General features: G+C 41.4%; 1 protein-coding gene across 4 annotated transcripts in view; it reads right to left on the bottom strand.

The window, feature by feature from the left end:
- PLPPR1 (phospholipid phosphatase related 1) overlaps positions 1-23,883 on the bottom strand; it is a 630,074-nt gene that overhangs the window by 427,604 nt on the left and 178,587 nt on the right. For all 4 annotated transcript variants that reach the window (XR_014978090.1, XR_014978091.1, XM_085641280.1 and 1 more), the window contains exon 2: positions 11,532-11,598. The gene's annotated coding sequence lies outside the window, so the exon portion shown is untranslated. The remainder of the gene's footprint in view (positions 1-11,531; positions 11,599-23,883) is intronic.

The following is a 23,883-nucleotide window of genomic DNA, read 5'->3' as shown; positions in this document are numbered from 1 at the left end:
CGCAGTGCCCGTCTGGTTGGGTGGGGGGTTCCTGGGGATTTGCTCCCTCCTTCTAGGGTATGTTGGTTTTGGTTATTCCGTACTGCTTGGTCCTGCAGCTTGCCTTGCGATGCCTTTCTCTACTGGCTCAGGTATGCTATGGTGCGTTGCATTGCGCACTTCCCTAAGATCCTGCTTCTGGGCTCGTCACTCCTCAACATCCTCCTTTTAAGGTTTACAGCTTGCAGTTCCCCCTTGCTGCCCTGCTACCTGTCGTGGCGGGCTCTCTGCTGTCCTTGCTTCTCCCTGTCGCTGCTGCACCACTTGGCGCTTTCTCAGCTAATTGGCAACACCATATGCTCCTGCGCGAAGACCTCTGCCATATTCACCACACCCAGTATGATCACTCTCCACGGCAAGACTGCATGACTGACATTACTTGTTGGATATGGAACATTTGCGGTCTCCATGACCACCGCAAGGCCCGCCTTGTCCATGCCCATCTGGTCTGGCACAAGGTAGACGTCTGCCTGCTACAGGAGACCCACCTGCTTCCTGCATCTGCTGCCAGACTGCCCTCCTGGCACTGGGGAGAATCACACTCCTCTTTCTATTCCAACTATTCTCTGGGGGTCTCTATTCTCCTATGTAGGGGGCTCCCTTGGCAAACCTCCCGTGCTATAACCGACCCCGAAGGGCGCTTTGGTATTTTGCATGGCTCCCTTCAGACCCAACCCTTCACAATAGCTGCAGTCTATTAACCAAATAATGATGACCCCGATTTTGTCGCGCAAGTATGGCACCACATTTCATCCCTTGGCACCGCTGCGCTCCTCTGGGGTGGAGACTTTAATGTTACGTTATCCACCATCCTGGATCTCTCTGGCCCTCATGCCTCCCACCCACGTGCTGCGGCATTCCCAAACTCCACCCTCGCTGAAAACTCCATGTACGACGCTTGGCGCCCCACGCACCCCAACACCCGTGAGGGCACTTGTGTCACCGGCACACGCAGTTGTTGGTCCCGGTTGGACCTCTGGATCTCCTCTCCTGAATGTTCTTTCCTGGCTTACTTCCGTTGATCACATGGCGCAAACTCTTTCCGACCACGTGCCAGTTCAGCTCGGGCTTCGTCGACCTCTGTCCCCCGACGCGCTTTCTCCCGGCGGTTGTCATCTAACGCTCTGCGTGATCCTGTTTTTTGTGACGAGGTCCAGACCGCGATCACTAACTACTTTGAGCTCAATGAGGGCTCTGTGGAGTCTCCTTCACGCTCTGGGAGGGGGTTCAAAGTCATCATTTGAGGCGTATGCTTCTCTAAACAGTCCGAGGTCTTTTTTTTTTTTTAATTATATTTTTATTGGTTTGCACAGGGAAATCAAGAGAAACATGATTACACTGAGAAAAAAATATAAAAAAAGGAAATAATCATACAAACAGAGGGAAAAAGCCGATAAATCACTGCAGATACCATATTACAAAACCAGCTATACATTTCAAAATACCGGATAAACAATTCAAAAAAATACATCCCTAAATCTCATCAGTTTCCCAAATCGGGCCCCATACCCGAAGACCTCTTCTTTTGGCTCTATTTCCTTTACATTTGTAAAGAGCCTTCTCTAAATTAAAAACATGATGAAGTCTTGAATACCATTCCTGAAAGGAGGGTGGTTCAGGATCCTTCCAATGAGTTGCAATGATTAAACGCAAAATGGCCGAGGCCATAAAATAAAAATAAATTTGGAAGAATCTAAACATAAACTATCATCAATCCCTAAAATAATCAGAGTTGGTGTTAGTCGTGCCGAACCACCAGTAACCTGATTAAGAAAGTTCTCTATCTTTGCCTTCAAATTAACAAGTTGATTACATCCACTAAACATATGTATTATATCTGCCGGGCCATGATTGCATCTAGGGCATCGGTCAGTTTCCCTTTTCCCCCAACTGAAGAGTTTAGCAGGGGTATAGTATAGCCTAAACAAAGTTTTGAAATGTTGAGCTTTAAGGTTAGCTGCAAGAAATATTTTTTTGGACAAATAAAGAGACCTACAAATGTCCACGTCAGGATCCCCTAGCAAGCCTGCCCAAACACTTTCGGAGCTGACAATATCATCTTGATTAGCATTCAGCAAGATTAAGTATAAATCCTTTATTCGAGGCTGCCTATACCCAAGCCAATCAAGTATCGGAATGTCGTCGAATCCCGTTGTTTGAAACTTTGCGGTTTTAATAATCTCCCTAAATTGTAAATATTTAAAAAAAAGTCTTAGTTTCCACCCCAAATTGACTTTGAAGCTCTTGAAAGGATTTTAACTCGGATCGCACAAATAAGTCTCCAATTAGATTTATACCAGCCTGTTCCCAGGTTTTTCCTAGATTATCATAAAATAAAGGTGGAAAAATAGACGAACGCCAGATAACGTGATATTTATGTATCTTGGGGATCCCCAGAAGTTTACTTATTTTACTTCAGACACTCCAGGCGGTTCTGACTATTTTGAACCGCGTTCTTTTATAGTAGCTACCGTCTAACTGCCTTAGTAAAACGCCTGGTGCATAGTCTCCTAGTGCTAGTTCATAGACAGAAGGAGGGGAGTCCGTGTTATACAGTGCCGAAATTGTACCTAATCCAAATTTTGGTCGAAATAAACTAATCATTTGCTGCAGCATTACAGCCCAAAAATAATATTTCATATGGGGGATAGCCAATCCGCCACGGTCTTGTGGCAAAGTCATCAACTTTATAGATCTTCTAATCTTTTTATACCCCATACAAACTGAGAGAATATCCCGTCAATTTTTACAAAAAACTCTTTAGGGGGCTCAATTGGGATGCATCTGAAAAATTAAAAAAATTTAGGAAACATAGTCATTTTAATGATATTAGCACGTCCTATGATGGAAATATATAGTTTATCTATGCGCTTTAAATCAGTGCTGATCTTAGTTAGCAGCTGTGGCAGATTAATATCCCAAATAGTTGAAGCGCCCGCACTTATATTAATCCCTAGGTAAGTAGCCTCCAAGGATCTCCTAGCATCGTTAAGCGGGGTATTATTAGAACAAACAATCTTAGTTTTCGCTGTATTCAGCCTGTATCCAGATTGACGACCAAATTCTAATGCAAGAGCCTCAATACGGACCAACGCAGTCAGGGGGTCAGGGGTGACTATAGCGATGTCGTCCGCATAAGCTAAGATTTTTGTACTAAATCCCCTGACCACTATAGGTTTAATAGCCTGATCATTAAGCATAGCTCTGATTAGAGGATCTATGTACAAAGCAAAAAGAATCGGGGAGCACGGACATCCCTGTCTGGTGCCACGTGAGATCTTAATTCTCCCGGATTCCATCCCCATCATTTGTATTCTTGTATATGGTTGTAAGTACATGGCCTTTATGGCTGTCTGAATACGAGGACCAGAGCCATTAGTGTTTAGAATCTGCCAAAGAAAAGCCCACTCAACCTGATCGAAGGCTTTCTGTGCATCTAATAAAATCAGAGACATTTGACCCCCCATCTGTTTGGTGATATCAAATAAGGAGATCACCCGGCGCACATGATCCGTTGTTCCACGAGCGGGAATAAAGCCATGCTGCCATGGACTAACCAAGGAAGATATTATTTTTGATAGCCTGTTGGCTATAATTTTGGAGTATAATTTCTCGTCGGTGTTAATCAGGGAAATTGGTCTATACGAGGCTGGATTAGCAGATGGTTTCCCTTTTTTCAAAAAAACAATTAAATTAGTATCCTTCCAAGAATGGGGTTTGGTACCATGATATTGTACTGCTAAAAATAAATCCAGAAGCATGTGCGATAGCTCAGGCTGCAAAACCTTATACACTTCTATAGGAATTGCATCAGGACCAGCAGCCTTGCCAGATGCCATGGTCTGTAGAGCCTCATTAACCTCAGCTTGTGTGAAATCTTCTTCCAATTCCTGTATAATTTTAGGAGTAGAAGTAATTAAACACTGGCCTGCGGCTATTTGAGAATCAGTCTGAGATTTATAAATATCTCCATAAAAATCAGCGAAAACTTGAAGAATGTCCTGAGGATCAGTTACACTATTCCCATCACCCCGTTTAACCTCCAAGATATTGTTAGCCGCCGTCCTCTGTTTTAATTTTAATGCAAGATGTCTTCCGGTCTTTTCCCCATATTCATAGTTCTCCCTGGTTCGTGTTTGATATATTTTGGCATTCCTATTACTGTATATTCCGTTTAATTTAGCTTTAACCTTTATCACTTCTAGTTCGATTAGCCTCGCGGCATCCTTCTGTTTATTTTCAATAGATCTAAGATGTAGTTCCTCATTCATAGAGAGATCAGCCATAAGTTTCTGTACAGTCACCCTATGCTCTTTCCTGAGGTGTCCAGCAAAGCTTATAATTTCCCCCCTTAAACATGCCTTGAACGTATCCCAAACAATTTCCCTTGACGCACTATACCGATTTATGTCAAAAAACTGCTTGGTTGATCTCCTAAGATGATCTACAAATCCTTCAGTTTCCTATCAAAGGACCATTTGCTAGGGCGGTTCAAAAATGCCGAAAGCTCTACCTCTAATATCAACGGGTTATGATCTGATAGGATCTTTGGGTTTGTGACGAGGTCCAGACCGCGATCACTAACTACTTTGAGGTCAATGTGGGCTCTGTGGAGTCTCCTTCACGCTCTGGGAGGGGGTTCAAAGTCCTCATTTGAGGCGTATGCTTCTCTAAACAGTCCGAGGTCTTATGTTCTATACGCAACACTCTTAATAAGCTGGAATCCGAAATCAAATGCTTAGATTCCTCTAAAGCTCTTGACCCTAACCCCGATACACTTGCCCGCCTTCGTGAGAAACATACTGAATTCGCCGAGGAGGCCAACAGAGAGCTTTCATTCCATGGCAGAGAGGTCCGGGCACGCCACTTCGGCGAGGGCGATCGACCAGGTAAAACCTTGGCCAACCTTCTCCATCCGGCCTGTGCTGCATCCTACATCATAGCGCTCCAGGACGGTGGTCCAGTTAGTATCACCTCTCCCGAGGAGATCAAGGTGCGTTTCATGGATTTTTATACGCAACTGTACACAGCAGGTTCCGCCCCCTCACGTGATATATGCTTGTGCTTATATGCATGGTGCTTTGTTTCAGTGCAAGATTGTACATTGACTATGCAACTTTGTCAATAAAGGTTTCTGAAAATTAAAAAAAAAGAACTCATTAAGTCCTAATCTATGGAGTCAGTGATGGGAAAAAGGTAGAAGAAGTAAAACACCTGAATGTATAATGTGCTGTAAATGGTTGCTTGACCTATAATGTGGTAATAACACTTATTGTTGGGCCCTTTTGGGAGAACGGAGACTCGTAGGTTGTGGTTTACCATTGACGAATATGTGACTACAGGGAGATGCTCCATCCTGACTCCCATTAGGCCGTTTTTCCCTAATTGTAAGGAAACGCCAATGATTTACTTCTTAAACAAGAAAGTGCACGTGTGCAAGAGTGTTATTTCACCTCTTTGTTCCCTACCCTTTCGTACTGTTTAGTGTTAGGTAAGGCACGTATAGCCAGGCAGGGGTAAGCCTGGAGCACTACAAGATTGTCCCAATGTCTCTTCAAAACCTTCGTAAATTAGGCCCTCAGTGTTATGTTAAAAAAAGAAAGCAATAGAAATCAGAGCTGGCAATGTCTATGCATCTGACATTTGCCATTAAGTGTTTACACCACAAATACTTGCCACTCGTTAACATTCAATTCCTTGTATATGTTTAACAACTACTCCAGCTTTTACAGATTGCACATGCTTTGAAAACAACAGTGAACCCCCAGGAGCAAGCAAAACTATCTCACATGTGGAATAATGCAAAAGTTAGTTTTCATTGATGAGAAACTACAGTGCCAGACAACATATGAAATGAGATGACAGCTGAAGATGCAAAAGAGTGCACAAGCAAATATAAACCCAAGATAAAAAATAATTTAAGACGTGAAGGCTGAACCTAACCGTTTCAGAGGTGCCACAGTTAGGGATTATGAATAGTAATGACGACACAGCAGACACACAAAAAACATAAGCAGACCAAAGAAGTTGAGAACCAGAATCCGAATGTCCTACTAAATTAATCAGATAAACAGAAAAACATACATTGCAAACATTGAGCGGTCAGTGACAGTGCAAGAGTAAAGCTCCTACTTGTTTTTTCTTATCCACTCCACTCTTATGTACAAACAGCGGAAACGCCATCATGATCAATACCGTCACTGCCACCAACACAATTCCCAGGTATTTCCAGACCCACACACACCACTGGGTAAAAGAGATGGAGTCACATAAGGCATGCCATATTTATGTCATTGAAGGGGCTATCAGGCCCCAGTGGGAGTTGAAGCCAGGCTCACCAAATTATTGATGAGACTCAGAACAAATCAGCAGCTCTATCAAGGTGAGGTCCTAAGCTTGTTCTGATACCCTGATTCACGTGATGACGCTCCTGGAAATGCTTCCACTCATCCACCTCCCTGACCGGAGAACCATATACAAGGCACTCACTTGTTAATTTTGTATTGTACCAGCCACAGTGGCGGCTCCTCCGCTAAGGTGGAGGAGCATCGCCCCACTGCTTTTCAGCAGTGAAATAAAGGATAAATAATATGATAATAACTCAACATTATATCATTTTATTTGTTCCTGCTGCTGCATCTTTCTGCGGCGGGGCTGCTCTGCTCTCAAAATAGAGGGAGGAGTGGCGGGCACACTCTGTAAGTGGTGGAGAACATGACCAGGCTCCCACTGCCTGGCTGAGTGCCGAACCACAGTGCTCAGACCAATCACAACGCTGCATTGCAACGTTGTGATTGGCTATGGGGAACCTGGGTCAGCTTCCTGTTCTGACCAGAGAGAGGGACTACGGAGGAGAGACACGGCAAGGAAGCGGCAAGAAGGTACTTTTTTTCTTTCTTTTATATTTACACCAGGCTCCTCCCCTCTCCCATTCCCCCTCCACCCGCCACCCCCGATCCGTGCCAGCCACTACTAACCAACCAATCATAGCTGGACATTAAAGCTGCCCTTCTTCGAACTCATAAAGCGATAATTACTCAAACAAAATAGGTGAGGAGAGTGATTAGCTTAACCAATGTACACTAATGTCGCTCGATGGGCTGTCACAATCTTAACATATCATCCTTTACATAGTATAGGTAAGGTAAAAGTTTTGCAATAAATATCATATATTTGCATTCATGTATATGATTTGTAATGTATATTTTCATAAATAAACCACAACCAGGTATCTCATAGGTTTGTGATCATATTATGTTTTTACTAGTGCCCTAAATAGCCCTTCTAACAATGTAAGCAACATGTAGAAAAAAAAATAATCACAGATAATATTTGAAAAAAACCATTTTAAAGTTATTTTAATTATTATAAATCACCTGCATATTTGGCAAATATGAAGGGGTGGTTGGCTTACAACTGACAACATTTTAAAACGAAGGGGATATAAGCTTCTCTGCAGTATTTAAATATGCGGATCACTTCATTTCACACTTTTCTTCATGAAAGCAGGAGCTGGGCAGTACCTGAGACTAATGCTAGTTTTGCAAAGGTCTGGCTGCTAAATAATGTGAAAGATTATGGCCCAGTCCTTGAGTTTTTAATAAAATAATTATTGGTGGGGTTCAAGCCCTCAAACCTGCACCCAGGGCCGGCTCTAAGACGGTGCGATTGGTGCCACCGCACCGGGCGTTGACTTTGGGTGGGGGCGTCATTTTCGAAAATATAAATTATCATTTTAGAAGCCCCTGCTGCAGCATTCCTGGCCTCCAGCAATTTTCAGACATCAATTAAAATGTCAAGAGAAGTCTGCTGATTAATCGTCTTTCTGGAAAGGGACTGGAGGTTTGTCTAGTGGAAGTTTTGACTCATACTAAGGTAGCGCAGAGGGTGAAAATGCCTGCTGCTAGGAACGTGTACCATGCAGATAACAAAGTGCATATAATGTAAACAGATCAGTGGGTCACTGCTTCTGTTAGAGAGCTAATTTTGTTACTTGTCGTTTCTTAGTCAAAATCCTAATATAGAACATTGAGCTATTAACTGTCACCAAAGAGCTGCATGCTAACTGCAAGGTATATGTTAGAGCTATATGTTTTTTTCCCAGTCTTTCATCATCTTAATCTTGTGAAAAGGGTTTATTTGCATAGAAAACAATTATTAAAGAGAACCCCTAACAATGATGTTATGTTTTAAATTCTAAAGTTGTGCTTTTCCAGAATAAGGACTCAAACTATATTGCCTACCAGTTTTGATGACACCTTGTAGTCCTGTCTGATGTCAGTCAAGAAGAGAAAGATCTCCCTTGGATCTGTATAAACCAACACTCATTCAATCACACATAACTTTAAACACATAGCAGGGTATGAATCGGCATTAATGAAGCAAAAGAGCTACAAAATGATGAATTTATTAAAATCACAATAGTGTCACAAAAAGCGAGCAGTTGAGCACATTAGTTAAAATGTCTGATGTAACATTTCCTGTACACTGATTTACACATGTATGATTGTCTCTATGCAAAGTGCTGCAACACCTTACACTGGTATGAGAGGCGCCATAAAACTAAATGAATCTGAGAGACAGTGGTTATGGAGACTTGAGGGGCACTGTTAAACGGTGCTAGTGAGGGAATCCGTGGCAGAGGTGGTCATTGGGGGGGGCAACCGATATTGTCGCACAGGGCGCCACCAGCGCTAAAGCTGGCCCTGCGTGCACCTATGAGGAAGGGCACTTTCTGTAAAGCAGAGAAATAGAGAGAGCAGAGGCCGCGATTGCCTCCATCCTTCACCTTCTTGAGCAGCACTCAGAGAATCATCAACAATTATCTTACTAACACACAAAGGCATATACAGTAACAAAAGAAACTTTATTTTTTTCTAAAGAGGCCAAATGTTGCCTCTCTCAATAAACTAAACTCTGTTTATGTCCTTCTTCATATTATTAGAAAGATTTTCCTAAACTATGACTCATTAGATATGAATTAGCAAAACGCTCTGAGAACAACAGTAACAGGCAAGGATGACCTGAGAATCAAACTAAAGATGTCACTGTTGCCATAGCTACCACATGTATAATAATAATAACAACAACTTGTTTTGATACAGCACTCCTCAGTGCACTTCTGCCTTTTCAAAGCGTTTTAAATCACAAGGTGTTACCAGGTCCTTATTGCATGATTTTCATTTGACCTGTAATGGGAGAATGGAACCCTGAGAAACCTTGACTGAAACTAGTGACCTGCAGGTCAGATTAGCTGTCAGTAGCAAGCATTTAACCCTATCACTGTCGGTTCATCTCTCCATACTGCTCCTGGTGTGACTGACATTTACACATACCTGCAGGCAGTATGGAAACTGAAGTCCAATTTATTGGTGATGTTTCATGTGGACAGTTATTTTAGGTAACTAGTTTCATATTATCATACTTACAGACACTAGTTCTGTTATCAACCCCCACCACCGCAGTTGTGATGGTGGAACTCGTAATGGCTTTGCAATTTTATTTTGGAAAGATTCGTTTTATCTCAATTTTTTTTCCTGCCGACATCCACCTGTATCTGCAACTTTGTACTCCGCAAAAAACAGGAAAATCACGAAGTCTAGCGCTAATCCATATTAAAACTCTGACAATGTATGCGCTGTTGCTTCCTCAATTTCAGCTTTTGAGGTAATGGCAATCAAAATCACCAACAATTCTTCAAAAATCATTAAGTTTCACAATATCTGTTGTCCCTCACCCCGCTACAGCAATCGTTTCACATTTCAAAGACCAGAAAAAAGAATCACATAATTTGGGCAAGTTCATGTTACTACTCTACTCTCTGGATATTTTGTACATTCTCTAAAACACTCTCTGCCAACTCACCAGACTCTAGTGTTGTTTTTCGGTTGGTTTAGTTTGTACCTTTTCATCTGAAATTATAGTGCATACACTTCTCCAAACTGGGAAGGATGTTTAACCCGTGGGCAGAAACAGCAATCGTATTCTGGCAGTAAACCCCCATTTCCAAATGAAAAGGAATTTCAAGTGCCAAGGTTTTACCAGGACTGGAATAAACGAACAGTAAAACACAGGCACACTTCCACTGTCCTAAAATTGGTGGAATTCATGCCCAATAAATATCTTAGAAACAGGCAAAACATGTTGAGATACACTTCTCTAATTTTGCATTTATGTTATTACCAAATACGGTGTCTTAAACTTTGTCAGCACGATAATTGGAGGGGGGAGGGAGCATACCACAATTGCATGCTAATTTTGGGTACAGAGTTAAATGAACCCAGTTCCATGAGACCAAAAGAATCCACACCACAAAAGGCACTCACTTCATACATCATGATATGGTATAGTCATTCTACCCGAACACCCTCCCATTTAACCCTAGCTCCACTGAAAGATAGCCCCATAACGAAAAATAAATGCATGTTCCCTCAAACACGCTATCTTATGCTTTCTAGTAAAACTTAATTTGTGCAGGTCACGAAAACTCATTCCATTAAAACCCATCTGACAGATACCTTAACATGGTACCTGAAAACAATAGTAGACAATTGAAGTTCTCACAGTAGGGTCTTCATCAGTAACAAGTGTGGGACACCCTTGGACCACCAGGTACGTGTGGTGGTGAAACGGATCCGATTCTGAAGACAGAGATACTTGGAGAATTTTTAATTTATTCAAGCCCAGGATCACACATATAAATACTACTCAATAACCATAATACAACGTCCCTTTCTGATATCGGAGCCTGAGGGCCCATCCACTTTCTACTCGCCACCATACGTACCTGGTAGTCCAAAGGAGTCCCATACTTGGTCTTGACGAATACCCTACTTTAAGAACTCCGATTGTCTACATTCATCCCCCAGGGTCGAAACGTCGACGGCTTGATATTGTATTTACCATTGTGGACAACAGTGATAGGTCCCTCATGTGTCCTAACATTATGGTGTTGTAAATAGATTGGCGATGCATCATAGGCCAGACTGGCATCTTATACTATTTGGATGTAAATATTGCTCACGGCCCTCCCTCTCTCACTTACCCTCACCATTGCACATTGCTGCACTTACCCTTCCCATTGGGGCACCTTCCTTAAATGTATATTATTGATGTGTTCTCTGTGAACATGAGAACCCATGTCTCACATGAATAAATGTGTTTAACCTATCGTAAAATTGTTTTGAATTAATTCTACAGGTGATGTTAAAAGGTTTTCCTAACATTGTGTCCACTAGGACCATTTTTTCCTAGTGACTTGTCTGGGTTAACCTCCTTGTTTTATAAAGATACCTTAACATAGCATGGCCCTCCCTTGCGGACACTGCTGATGACGTCTTCCAATAGAGGGGTTAATGAGCTGCACTTCATCTGCCACCACTCATTTGCAGACACTTATCCAACCTTAAAGGCTACCATTCCTTTCTCAGTAATATACACTGTTTAAACATGTATGGAATTTGACGTTCTTTGTGGCCGTATGATGCTCTTACCTGAATAGATGTCCCCTTAGTCCACCGACCCTACATCACTGTAAGCTGATCCTGGTTTCCTTTCTCTCTGTTAAGAAAACAATATTAGAGTGCATGAAGAGAAAGACAGTTTTTTCATGTTTTTTACTTCAATAAGGATTTAATAGCATTCTTTATGACATTTTTCTGTTAATAGTTTTTAAGCTTTTCTGCCTTGAGAAAAGAATACATTTAAACTGAAATCTTACAGAGTCAATGGAATACACATAATTTCATTTAGAAAAAGTAGCAGGTTCTGCTATTACAATATGAGGCCATAAAACAATTTGCATACAGTTGAATAAGTGCTTCAGAACAGGCTATTAGCCAAGTCTATCAATGCAGCTCAATGTACTTTTACTGCGTGTTCCTGGAGCGTTGCGTTATTGGCTGCATAATTGTTACAATGACTGAAAAGGTGCAGAACAAATGCAGTTTGCTTATGAGCTACCTACAGAAAAGTATCACCTCATTACATGCCATGTGTTAATTAGCCGTGATTAAATGTCTTTAACAGTAACATAAAATATTGGTGCAGAATGAAAATGCTTTGAGACTTAGACTGAAAAGCAAGGTGTTATTCTCATTCCCATGCACACCTTGTATGTGATATATAGATGAAGAAAAAATAAACCTTAAGTGCCTTATTATAAGTGTGGCAGGTGTATAAATAGGAGGTACTTGAGCAACAATGAATCATTACAGACCGGATTTCCCTTGCAAAATTTGACCATTACGAAATAATGTTACCGGAATGAGGACAAACCATTTATCCTCTGTTTGCATTGGCTATCCTTGGACAAGTGGTATGTCTGATATGGGGGCCACAGAGGGGGGTCCACGCGGAGAGTCTGAAGGGTATATGGTTGGCGGCACAGGCTCTGATGTGGTTGGGGAGCAATGCATGATCCACCCTGTGCTGGAGCAGAAGGTTGGGTTAGGTTGACCAAGTCTCAGCCTAACCTCCCTCTTGCAGTTCTCTGGTTCTGAGGTTTTTACATGGTGTGCAATAGCACCCAGAAAAAACAGGACCAGTACTCTCTGACTAATTTATTGTGACTACGGGAACACTTGGCTTCTTGGAATGAGGTGGAGGGGTATCCCATGCCCGGCTAACTGTCTGCCTGATTCATATTGAAGGCCTTCGTATTCCGCCAAAAATGCACAAAATATGATGTGGATTAACAGTAAGGTGGTAAAACAGCTAGTGTTGCTCCTGAACTTTCTAGGGTACAAATATTTTGCAATGTAGCATGATGGTGTAGCACCATAGCCAAGCTTTCTCCCAACTCTGGTTGCTAGTCATACACATTGGAGACTTTCATTTCCTGTGAGTGGGGGCAACTGGGGTCTGTGGGAGCAACATGGTATTAAAAAATGTAGATACCCCAACATTTACCTTATACAATTATCCCATAGTATACTAGTTCGGAGACGGTGTTACACCTCAGTTTCGTGAAGTAATGTGTCCCAGCGTTAACACACCTCCCTGCAGTAGCGGCTCCTTGAGGGAGTGCTGCGGGGCGGTGGGGCAGGGCGGGGGAGGGGCAGGGGGGTAGTAAACTCCGGCACACGGCCAACCGGAGTTGAGCACAGAAATAAATAAATACAACGAATTACATTGCGCGTGCTGCAACGCCAAATCAGCGATGCAGTGCGCAATGTAATTCGTTTTATTTACATATTTCTTTACTCAACTCCGGTCGGCCGTATGCCAGAGTTTAAGGGGAGATGATGTTCGCAGGAGGTGAAGCACGAGTGAGCGACAGAGATTACTTCCATCTTGTTCAAGATGGCACTTTACACAAAAATGTGGCTTAACTGAAGGACATTAATAGACACATTTCTATACATCCTAGTAGGTTTAAAAAAAAATAATTTTACTAATTCAGTTCATGTATGTGGACTCAAACGTGAAATTTCACACTATACATTTTGATGGATGCCCAAAACAAACACCCCCACAATTCCCCTACAGGGGCTATGGAAAGAAGATTGTAGAGGGTTGTGGAGACTGGTCATTAACAGCAACCTCACATAAACTCTTTCAACTGTTTGACATGTATAACATTTTACCCATGAAGGATTAAAAACATTTTCATTTTTCGTTCCTCTGGAAGGTTATTTTGTAATCTTTTGTCTTTGTAGCAGCATAACATTGTCTCTACCCTCATTATTATCGTATGTATATTTTGGCCTTATGTATTCATGAGATATAATGTAACATGCAGGAGGAAAGTGCACTTAAAAGCCACATATGAAGTGGACATGCTATGTAATCATGACATTTATACATGTGTGTTCGCTAATGCTTTGTTTTTAGCAATAACGGGCCCGATTCAAAAAGTAATATGAGACAAAATCCTAACTTTACTACTTTCGGTATTCACAAAAGGCCCTTAGGAGTAGTAAAGTTAGGATTCCTAACTTTACAACTCCTAAATGCCTTTTGTGAATACCGAAAGTAGTAAAGTTAGGATTTTGTCTCAGATTACTTTTGTGAATTGGGCCCAACGAGTTATAGTTTATGTGTATTTACAAGAAAAAGTTTTGCTTTTGCTAAGTAATGGAATGTGTATACATGAGAAATGCATTTACTTTTATAACATGACTTTTCGTGTATTAACATTTATTTAGTTATAACGTGTATTGGAGTACTTCATTAGTTAACTTGACGAAAGGCCTAAACACTTGGGTTTTGCAATGTTTAACCTTCAATGTGAAATGTTTTCTCAGATAGAGTGTTTTTCTCCCCTCTCCAGATGCCTGGTACAATGACCTAATGAATGGAAAGAAGGCTCCTTTGTGTGGAACTGATTAGGTAGTGAGAAGGGAGTCAAGGGTGAAAATAAAAACAGTCAGAGGGGAGGCTTACTGCCTGTGTGGAATGAAAGCATAAATTCAAGGTTGTCTAGAGATATGTGGATCAAATGAGAAAGAGTTATCTACATGTTTTCGAAACATACATCTAAGAAGATGGAATTGTGACTGTGTCTTGCTAAAGAATGTATTGTTGGAAGGTGGCCTCTAATTGGGTCCATGAAAATAATTTAGTAGGGTCTTCGAAAGTATAGCTAGGCTTTGACGCACACTACGTTCAGAATTGTTAGGAGAGGAGATGTTTGTACCTCCGTGCCTTACGTTTTTATGCTTTTTTCTAGTTGCATGGCTTCATGCTATGCAATACTTGGTTTTGGAAACTTCTACGGCAGTTTCACACTGACACCTTCCTCTTTATCATTTGGATCTCATTGAAGCCTAATTTAGCATTTCATAGTAAATTTAATTGAAGATTTAGAAATGTTTATGCTTCTTAGAAAAGAAGATCGTACTTTCCAATCTTTTCATTCTGCTATGTTTTTGTTGTTATGTACCATCGCTACTGAGGTTCTTGTTGCTTACTTACTATTGAGAATTAACTTTGTTCGTGTAGCTGAAAGTCCATTGATAATTTTGTATTGTTATGCTTTGTTCTTGAGATTGATTTATATTACACTGACTTTAAATTTGTAATAAATACATGTTTAATCTTATTTCCCAACTTGGAGTTTTACTGTATAGCCAAATAGTTTGCACTGTATTTTGAATTTAAACTGTGACCTATCTCCTTTATTACTCGAGTTCCCTAAAAAAATTAGAATCTAACGGGACAAAAAGGGCCAAAATCTACTCCGCTGGAGCATATTCATGGTTGCTTGTGAAAATAAGGCAATATTTTTAAAGGTGTTGCGTCTCTGACCTCTAACTTTATTTTATATGCAGTGTAATTATTGCCATAGTTTTGGAACTATTTACACCTCTGTGGTCTATTTTTAAAGGGTTTTGTAACAGTAGTTAACATTTTGGTGTCAAATTTTCCTCCCAATATGTGATTGAGTAGTACTTAAAGTTTGGAGATTCACAGCTCAAGTTGTCCATTAGGTAGGAAGAGCCCACACACCCAAGCAAGATGCAACATCAACAGTGACTGGTACTGGAAATATGACTGTTGTGCTTCTCAGTAGTGAATGTGCGGTTCTATCACCTCCATGGCAGTTAGAACATCTCAACTTAACCCCCATCCCTCACCTCACTCCCTCCCTTCATTTTCTTCTCCCTTCCTTCCGCTTCCTGGTCACTGTTCAAGACCTCCTTTCCATCTTCCCTCCCTCCATCCTTCTGACATTCCTGTCTTTTTTCCCTTCCTTTTCGAAGCAAGGTCACAGGGCTATATTATTAGTTGAAGGGTAGTGTAGGTACACAGGTGCAAGCACTGATTTATTTTAAGGGTTCTGCAGTGTTGAATGAAAAGGAATACACCTGAGCAGATAGGTTAGTGAGGTCGAAGCCTCCTGTTACTAGTGAAATCAACTTTGCAAGATTTCAGCATTGTACAGTGGCTGGCTGGCAAACCTGAATTTCAGCACACATGTGAACCATTTAATGCCCTAAATGAAACAAAATGAAAGAAGAAGATGGCTCAAGAACAGAGAATCCTCAGTTTTCTGAAGCTGTTGCTGTCAGCGGTAATTAAATATGTAGACAGTCTTATCAAGATTTCAGAAGCAAATTTGTGTGAGCAGTATGTGCATTTGTTAGCAGTAAAGTGGTCAGGACTTTATGTAAGTACTATGTGATTTATTTGTCATTGTTCCCAGTGAAACTGCAAGAAATAACAGTTTTCACAAAAACTGCAAATAACTCAGCTATCTTTTATCTAACTTTTAGTTGCAATATAAAACCATGTATGTGACTCAACTACACATATTTCGTTTTCTACCATAAATACTTCTGTGCTATGGCCTTAACACTATACTACTGGATTGTCTGCCTTTTGAGTTCTTTAATTTCTTTCTGCATATTTCTATGATCTTACTTTTAGGAGCAGGCTTATTTCACTCTTCACTGCATTTGGTGAGTAGATATATTCACATGGGCACCTCCAGACCACAAAAGATCCCTTTCACATGAGGAGTCAACCAACTGTCTCCTGTCATCTTCAACCTTTACATGGAGTTGCTTGGTGCTCCACTCACAAATAATAGAATCAAGATTCACCAATATGCTGATGATACACAACTCTGCCTGAAATTCTCCTCTGCTTCAGGCATCCAGCACCTCAAACATTGCTTCATATCATTCAGACCTGGATGTCCAGCGCCTTTCTGAAACTCAACCAAATCAAGACAGACTTCCTACTCTGTGCCAAGAACAATAAACAAGATACAATACAAATCTGGCTCAATGACATCAAACTGTATGGCTTCGAAATCTAACTCACATTGAACGCCAAATCACTTGGATTCACACTGGACATGTAGCTCTGTCTCAAAGAACGCATCACCACAAAAACAATGACGACTGTTTCTTTCAGACAGCATCTTCGGAACTGTTGTTCAAGTCCTTGTACTCTCACATCTGAATGGTGTTAATGCCCTACTCCATGGCATCCCAGACTCCTGACTGGTACTCCTTGGGGCATCCTACATGCTGCAGCACATCTCATCCAGGACCAGAAGAAATATGATCACATCGCTCCCAACCTGATGGAACTCCATTGGCTCCCCTTGCCAGACGGCACCATCCTCAAAACCAGCTGCATCATTTACAAAGCCAAGTCAACCAGCACCCCCACTTATTTTGCTGACAAGCTCCACATCACTGGCAGTTCTCAGCATGCTCGCAACCAGGACACCATCAGACTGCATACTAAGAAGTTACAAAAAGAAGAAAAAACTAGATAGCATGTCTTTTCTGTTTATGTACCCACTAATGGGGTATATATGCCAACCAAATTCAGTAATTCCATATCTAGTATTACTACTCAAACTATTGGTAAACAGATGATGGAAACAGGAGCTGCTATGATAGAAATTTGTGTATTTTGAAACAAGGACTGAAATTAATAAGCAAATATTTAAGCAATTAAGTTGCAAGTATGGCAAATCAAAAGTTATGTGTCAGTGGTGAATCTCAGACCCCTGCAGTCGCTGTGGTTCGGGGGAGGGCGGACCTCCATTCAGCTCTAGGACTATGAGTACCTGTGACATAATGAAGTCTCAGTGGCCACTTGAACATTCTGCAGAGGGCCTCCCTCATTTTGGGTTACGCATGCCGCAGCCAAACAATCACATAATTCCAATAGCCCATATCACTTTCTGTTGCTTTCTCAACACTCTTTTCATGAACAGTAAACAAAACTTAAATGTTATGGTCCGTATTAGTGCTCACTATATCTGCACCCAAAGAGAACAGCTTTAACAATCAATCTCCTCTACAGGGGCAATGCTTTTTTAAACAAAAGGTGTTTTTTCTAAAGGTGTACATTGTTAACTACACAATTTAGCACTGTTCTGTTATTTTCGCTGCAAACAATAATATAGCCCAGTGTTTGGGTCGTTTTTATACAATAAACATTTCCCTGGTTGAAAACACATTTTTTCAAGCTACCTGCTCCAAAATAAACAAGTATGACAATATATAAGAGATAACGTAAAGTGGTTCTGTATTACAACTTCAAGTTTCTCATGATATTTCCAAATCATGAGGCCAAGGGTCGTGTGATATCACCAGCAACCCTACATTGCAACGTCGGACCATTTTTTATGGTTACCCATTATATATCCTATTTAATATGATCTATTGCATAATTCAAAATAATTAATGCACAGCTCAAAACAATGGGAACACCTACTCTGAATATTTTATGATCTAGAGTATTGTGTTAGTTTCTGGAGACCTCATTTGGTGTGTTGTCTTCAGTCCTGAAGGCCTCTTATGGATTAATTGAACCCAATTCTAGACCCTACATGAGTAGCTGTCTTCTGTCTCATTTTGGAGACCATAAATTACACCAAAACCTGTTATTGAGCAAGAGCTAAAATTTTAAACATTTCTGATCTTTTTATAAATAAATAAACTTTATCAATGGTCTCAGGATACCCACCCAACAAATTGTCATATCCCCATTTTACAATATGTTTTAGAAAAGTAAAATCACTCATTTGCTGCTGGGGCATTCCAAACTATTTCTCAAGCCCAGAGAGGGATAACAGAAATTAGAAACAAATATTAAGCCTTAGCAAAGCCAATAGGTTTTACTTTTCACAAAGCTGCATTATCACAAGGCATTACAACAGGGTTCTCCAACAGGTAGCCCAGGAGCTACTGGTAGCACACCAGTACCCTGAGAGTTACTCCATGAAGAGCAGCCCAGAACATTACTTAGTTCAGAAGGTCGACTATAACCATATTAAAGAAGGTTCATTTGCAGGAAAAATACACGATTTTTCTCTTAGTATGTTAACCAAAAAAGGTAAGTGCATATTTGATAGAAAATTATGTAGCAACTGATCTGCTGAGGTTTGTAAACAAAAAGATAGAAAATCTAAATGTAAACTGCTCTTTTGATGACAGTTCATATCGAGTTATGTAGATTTATAGCTTTTTGTACTCCCTTTGCGACAGTGGGTACTTTAAGGAAGTGGCTATTATGTCATTAGTTGCTTGAGAAAGCTTTTCCTGACACTGCTGTTAGTAACCTCGTCATTTGGTGAATGGTGCTCAATTACAATATCATATTGTAAATATTTTTCAGCCAAAATATTGTATGTGGCACATACACTATCACAATAGCATGAAGGTATGTAATCGTAAGTATAGTTTTATTTACGTTTTAACTGTCTTGAAAATACATATCTTCAAGGTACGTAGATGTGGAGTCTAGAACTGTAAATCTATACTTATCTGTACATGTACATTTTTAATATTGTATTAGTAAGTTTTTTGGATATGACATTTTGGCATCAATCAATATTGTAACATACATCTGGGTGGCCACTAATAGTAATTCTGCAAGGCGTGGCCACAATTGTGATTGTCTCTGATGTGGTCACTACTGTAACAATTGTCAAAGTCATTAGATGCTCAGTAATATGTTCACTGATCAGAGGTAGCTCTAAAAAAAAAGGTTAGAGACCCCTGCATTAAAAGATGTACCACTCAAGTTATATGCAAGTACTTGAAAAACATTTCACAAAGTTGCAGGACTAGTTACTGTTACTAGATGGCCAGCTCAGGTTTGAGGCAAGTGTGTGAAACGTATTTCACAATGCTGCAGTCTCGTATTATTAAATATCCACTTTCAGTCAAATGCAAGTGTTTGAAAAATAATTCAGAAAGATTCAGCATCTGGAGCTGTTACTAGATGTCCCTTTCAAGTCAAAGGCAACTGCTTGAAAAGCCTTCGACAAAGCTGCTGTGCCCCAAGGTGGACATTGCCCCTTCAATCTCTAGATAAGTGAAAATTGTGAAATGAGCAGACCTCCTCTAATGTCTCCTTTGTTGAAAGTTGGACAGAACAATGACAAAATAACTCAACTGTGCTTTTGTTTTCAGCAACACAGGTCGTGGAAAGGCAGTGGTTTTACATTATACATTTGTATATTCCCTTTTGAGCCTCTAACAATTTATTTGTGCCAGATTAAGATGAGGAGAATTGTTATCGCAACTCTTATTGAATGTCTTGTATTCTATGCTTAAAACATTGATGACACCCTCTTATACATATGCATTTCCAATCATTGGGGAATATAAAGAGTGGGACTCACAAAGGTTGGTGTATGAGTTGGTGTGACTTGTTCTTGCAATAAATCTGACTCATGCATGAATTTTGGGTGTATGCCAGGTGCTGCTTGCTGATTATTGGAATTCAGGAGTGTTGCATGAGTAAGTCATAGTAAATTAATTGCACATCAGATCCATTGTGCCTTCCTGGTCATCAACTCTGAGGGATTACTTTTTTAACTAGATGTGCATGTGTGATCAAGCAAAATGCTGTCACTCACATTGATGAATGGCTTTAGTGCATTGATATATTGTCTATTACTATATGCTGTGGGTGCAGAAGCAACAATATGAAACTGGCAAACAACAAAAACTATCTCTAGGCCATAGATAATGAAAGAATGAGGAAAGAGGGAAAAAAGGGCAGGAGAAAGCAAAAGTAAAGAGCACAGGATAGTGACATGGAATACATGATACAGCAAGGCAAGAGAAAAGAAATCAAGGGAAAAAGAAGGAGAGAACTATGGAAGACTGATAAAAGGATGAAGGAGATAGTGGGGAGTGAAGAATAGAGCTTGGAAGTGGGACAGAGAGGGAGCAGGACAGAAAGTACTAGAAAGAAGGAGAAGATAAGGAAGATACATGGACAGAGAGGAGAGAGAAATAACCGGAGAAGAGAAACAAACATAAAAGAGAAAAGGTGCCAATAATGAGCTAGAAAAGGATGGATATGGAAGAAGAATTGAGAGGGTGTAAAAAGACTGGGAAAGCATAGGAGAAAGAGGATATAAAGAAAAAATTAAGCGGATGGGTTGGGGAGAAGAGAGACAGAGAAGGTGAGATACCTAGGAGTAAGGAGAAATTAACTGGATAGAGAAATCTCAGAAAATATAGCAGAAGGAGAGGAATGAATGAAAATGGCCAATGTGGTTTCCCTATGAGGACAATTGTAGTATTTGTTTTGGAGCAACCCCAGTGCTTCTTATGTGCCCAAGGTTTTTTCTCAGAAGCCCACAGTTGGTGCTGAAGAATGTCAGGATTGATGAATAACAAGGCTGCCTAATCTTGATTCCACCTTTTGCCTCTTTCTTCCACCACCGTATGAATGAATGAATTAGGTTTGTAAAGCGCGCAATACCCAAGGGTGTCTTAGCGCTGAGCAAAACAAGACAACAGGACAGTACAGCAACCAGGAAGGTGAGTCATTGGGCGTTAGGGCTAAGTCGCCGGGAACAGCCAGGTCTTCAGTTGCTTTCTGAACAGCTGCCGGCTTTGTTGGGAACAAAGGGCTGGAGGGAGGGAATTCCATAACTTTCCCCCCTGAAATGTCAAAGTTCTCCTGCCCCATTTTAATCGCTTAATTCTTGGGATCGGAACCATGTGTTCTGTGCTGGATCTCAGCGTTCACCTGGGAGTGTACCAGGTAAATCGTTCCTGAAAGTAAAGGGGGCCAGTACCATAAAGTGCCTTATGCATTAGGCACAAGGCTTCAAACGAAATTCTCCCCTCCACAGGGAGCCAGTGCAGGCCATGTAGTAGATGCGCCACAGGTTTGAACTTAGGAATGTTCAAAAGCGTTCTTGCCACCGCATTTTGGAGAGACTGCAGTTTTTTTATCGAATATTTTGGAATGCCTAGATAGAGTATATTACAATAATCTAGCTTCGAACCAACTAGGGCCAACATTACAGTCTTCTGAAGATCATTCGGAATAAAGGGAAGTATTTTTTTCAGAACCCGCAGCAAATAGTAGCCTCCGGAGGTCATTGCATTGATCTGCTCACTGAAGCATAGCTTGGTATCGAAAATGACTCCAAGATTTTTAGCCTTCAGAACTGGCTTCGGTACATCCCCCAACTCCTTGGGCCACCATGACGCATTCCAGAAGGAGGTTTCATTCCCGAATAGCAACACCTCCGTCTTCCCAGAATTAAGCTTTAGACAATTTTCCTCCATCCAACCTGCCACAGCAGTCATGCAGCTGCGGAAGTTGTAAGCTTCATTCTCAACCTGGAATGTTACCGCCACCACAATCTGTGTGTCGTCAGCGTAAGAGAGTACGGACAGGCCAAAGCTCACAATAAGCTGAACCAGAGGGGTAACGTAAACATTAAAAAGCGCTGGACTGAGTGCTGATCCCTTTGGGACCCCACATGGAAGAGAGAAGGGGCTAGATTTAACCCCACCCAACTCAACCCACTGTTGCCTCTTTTCTAGAAAGAAGGTCAGCAGCAACAGTGCCGTACTCCTAAAGCCCAGCGCATGCAAGCGTCTACTCAGGAGCACATGGTGGACCGTTTCAAAGGCGGCAGAGAGATCAAGTAGAATTAATGCAGCTCTGCCGCCCTTATCCACTCTCCCTCCAATTTCCTCCGCCGGCGCCACCAGTGCTGACTCGGTGCAATGTTGGGGTCGGAACCCATGCAGGGCAGGGCCCAACAATCGATGGGCATCCAGAAAGGACTGTAGTTCTATATTCATGGCCTTCTCCAGGACCTTAGCCAGCAACGGGAGACGGGAAATAGGTCTGTAACTGTCCACTGATCTAGGGTCCAGAGAGGGCTTTTACACAAGAGGGAGAATAGAGGCCTTCTTCCAGATGTCAGGATATATCCCAGTGCTCAGAACTTGGTTCAGAAGGTCATTGAGTGGTCCCACCACCTTACTAGACAACTTATTAATGTTCCCAGGGGGACACGGATCGGAGGGAGCCCCCGACTTAATAGAGCTCATCAGACTGATGTTTTTTTCCTGCGTAAGTGGAGAGAAGTCCTTGAAAGTGGGGGAAACTTCCCGACCGTTGTCTGAGTCAGAGACCCCGGACCTCTCCAAGTTCCAACTGAGGCTGTCACTGGGAGGCTGCTGCGAAAACGCCTGAAAGATAGAGTTGACCTTAGATTGAAAGTGAACCGCCAGCTTACCGCAGAAGGCTTCGTCCATCTCAAAAACCTTATTGTTACTCCAGTGTGACAGATCATTAACTGTTTTAAACAGGTCCCTGGAGGAATTCCCAGCTGTTTTAATTGTCCCTGAGAAAAATGTGGTCTTTTCCGCTTTAATAAGTTCTTTATACCCTACAAGGATCTTTTTGTACCTAGCTTTTTTACCGGGGGAGTAATCTACTCTCCAAAGACGCTCTTCCCGTCTACAGCTCAGTAGTGCTTCCTTCAGCTTAGGGGAAAACCACAGCGCCCATGGACGGTTCCTGTGGGTTTTTATTGTTCTCATAGGTACTATTTTGCTGCATGGAGTCTCCAACCAATGAGTAAGGCTGATGGCAGCTTTGTTATTATCCTTAACAAGGTCTGGTGTGTGATAGCAAGAGCCTCCTGTAGTACCTCTATGTTCACACTTTTCCAAGGCCGGAACTCAATCGCTTTGGCTGAGTTGCCCCGTTCCACTCCCTTCCACTGGGTCAAGATGGAAAAGAAGGTAGCTGAATGATCCATCCAGGGAAGTGGAAGGGTCTTAATTGTGCCCAACTCAGAATTATTATTCAAAATGCCGTACACTCTTTGGCCTTTAATTTCACTGTTGGTGCTTCTTTTTCATCCTCGCTTTCTTCCGTTGTCAATAATTTGCTATTTTTACAGTCATCCAGTCTTCCTTCTTTTGTGTTTTTCTCTCTCTTGCTTTGGGCCAAGGAGGAAAAGTAAGTGCCAGTGGGTCCCACTTGCAACGAACACACTGAGCAACTCTTCTATACTTGTGTTACTTTTTCTCCAGGCATTAACATTAGATTGTTAAATGTTTCTGTTGCAATATCCGCTTATCATACTGTTAATAACTC

The sequence above is a fragment of the Triturus cristatus genome, chromosome 2_2 (genome assembly GCF_964204655.1).
Source record: "Triturus cristatus chromosome 2_2, aTriCri1.1, whole genome shotgun sequence".
Lineage (NCBI taxonomy): Eukaryota > Metazoa > Chordata > Amphibia > Caudata > Salamandridae > Triturus > Triturus cristatus.
Note: the sequence above shows the minus strand (reverse complement) of the source record. Positions and strands in the feature narration are given on the sequence as shown.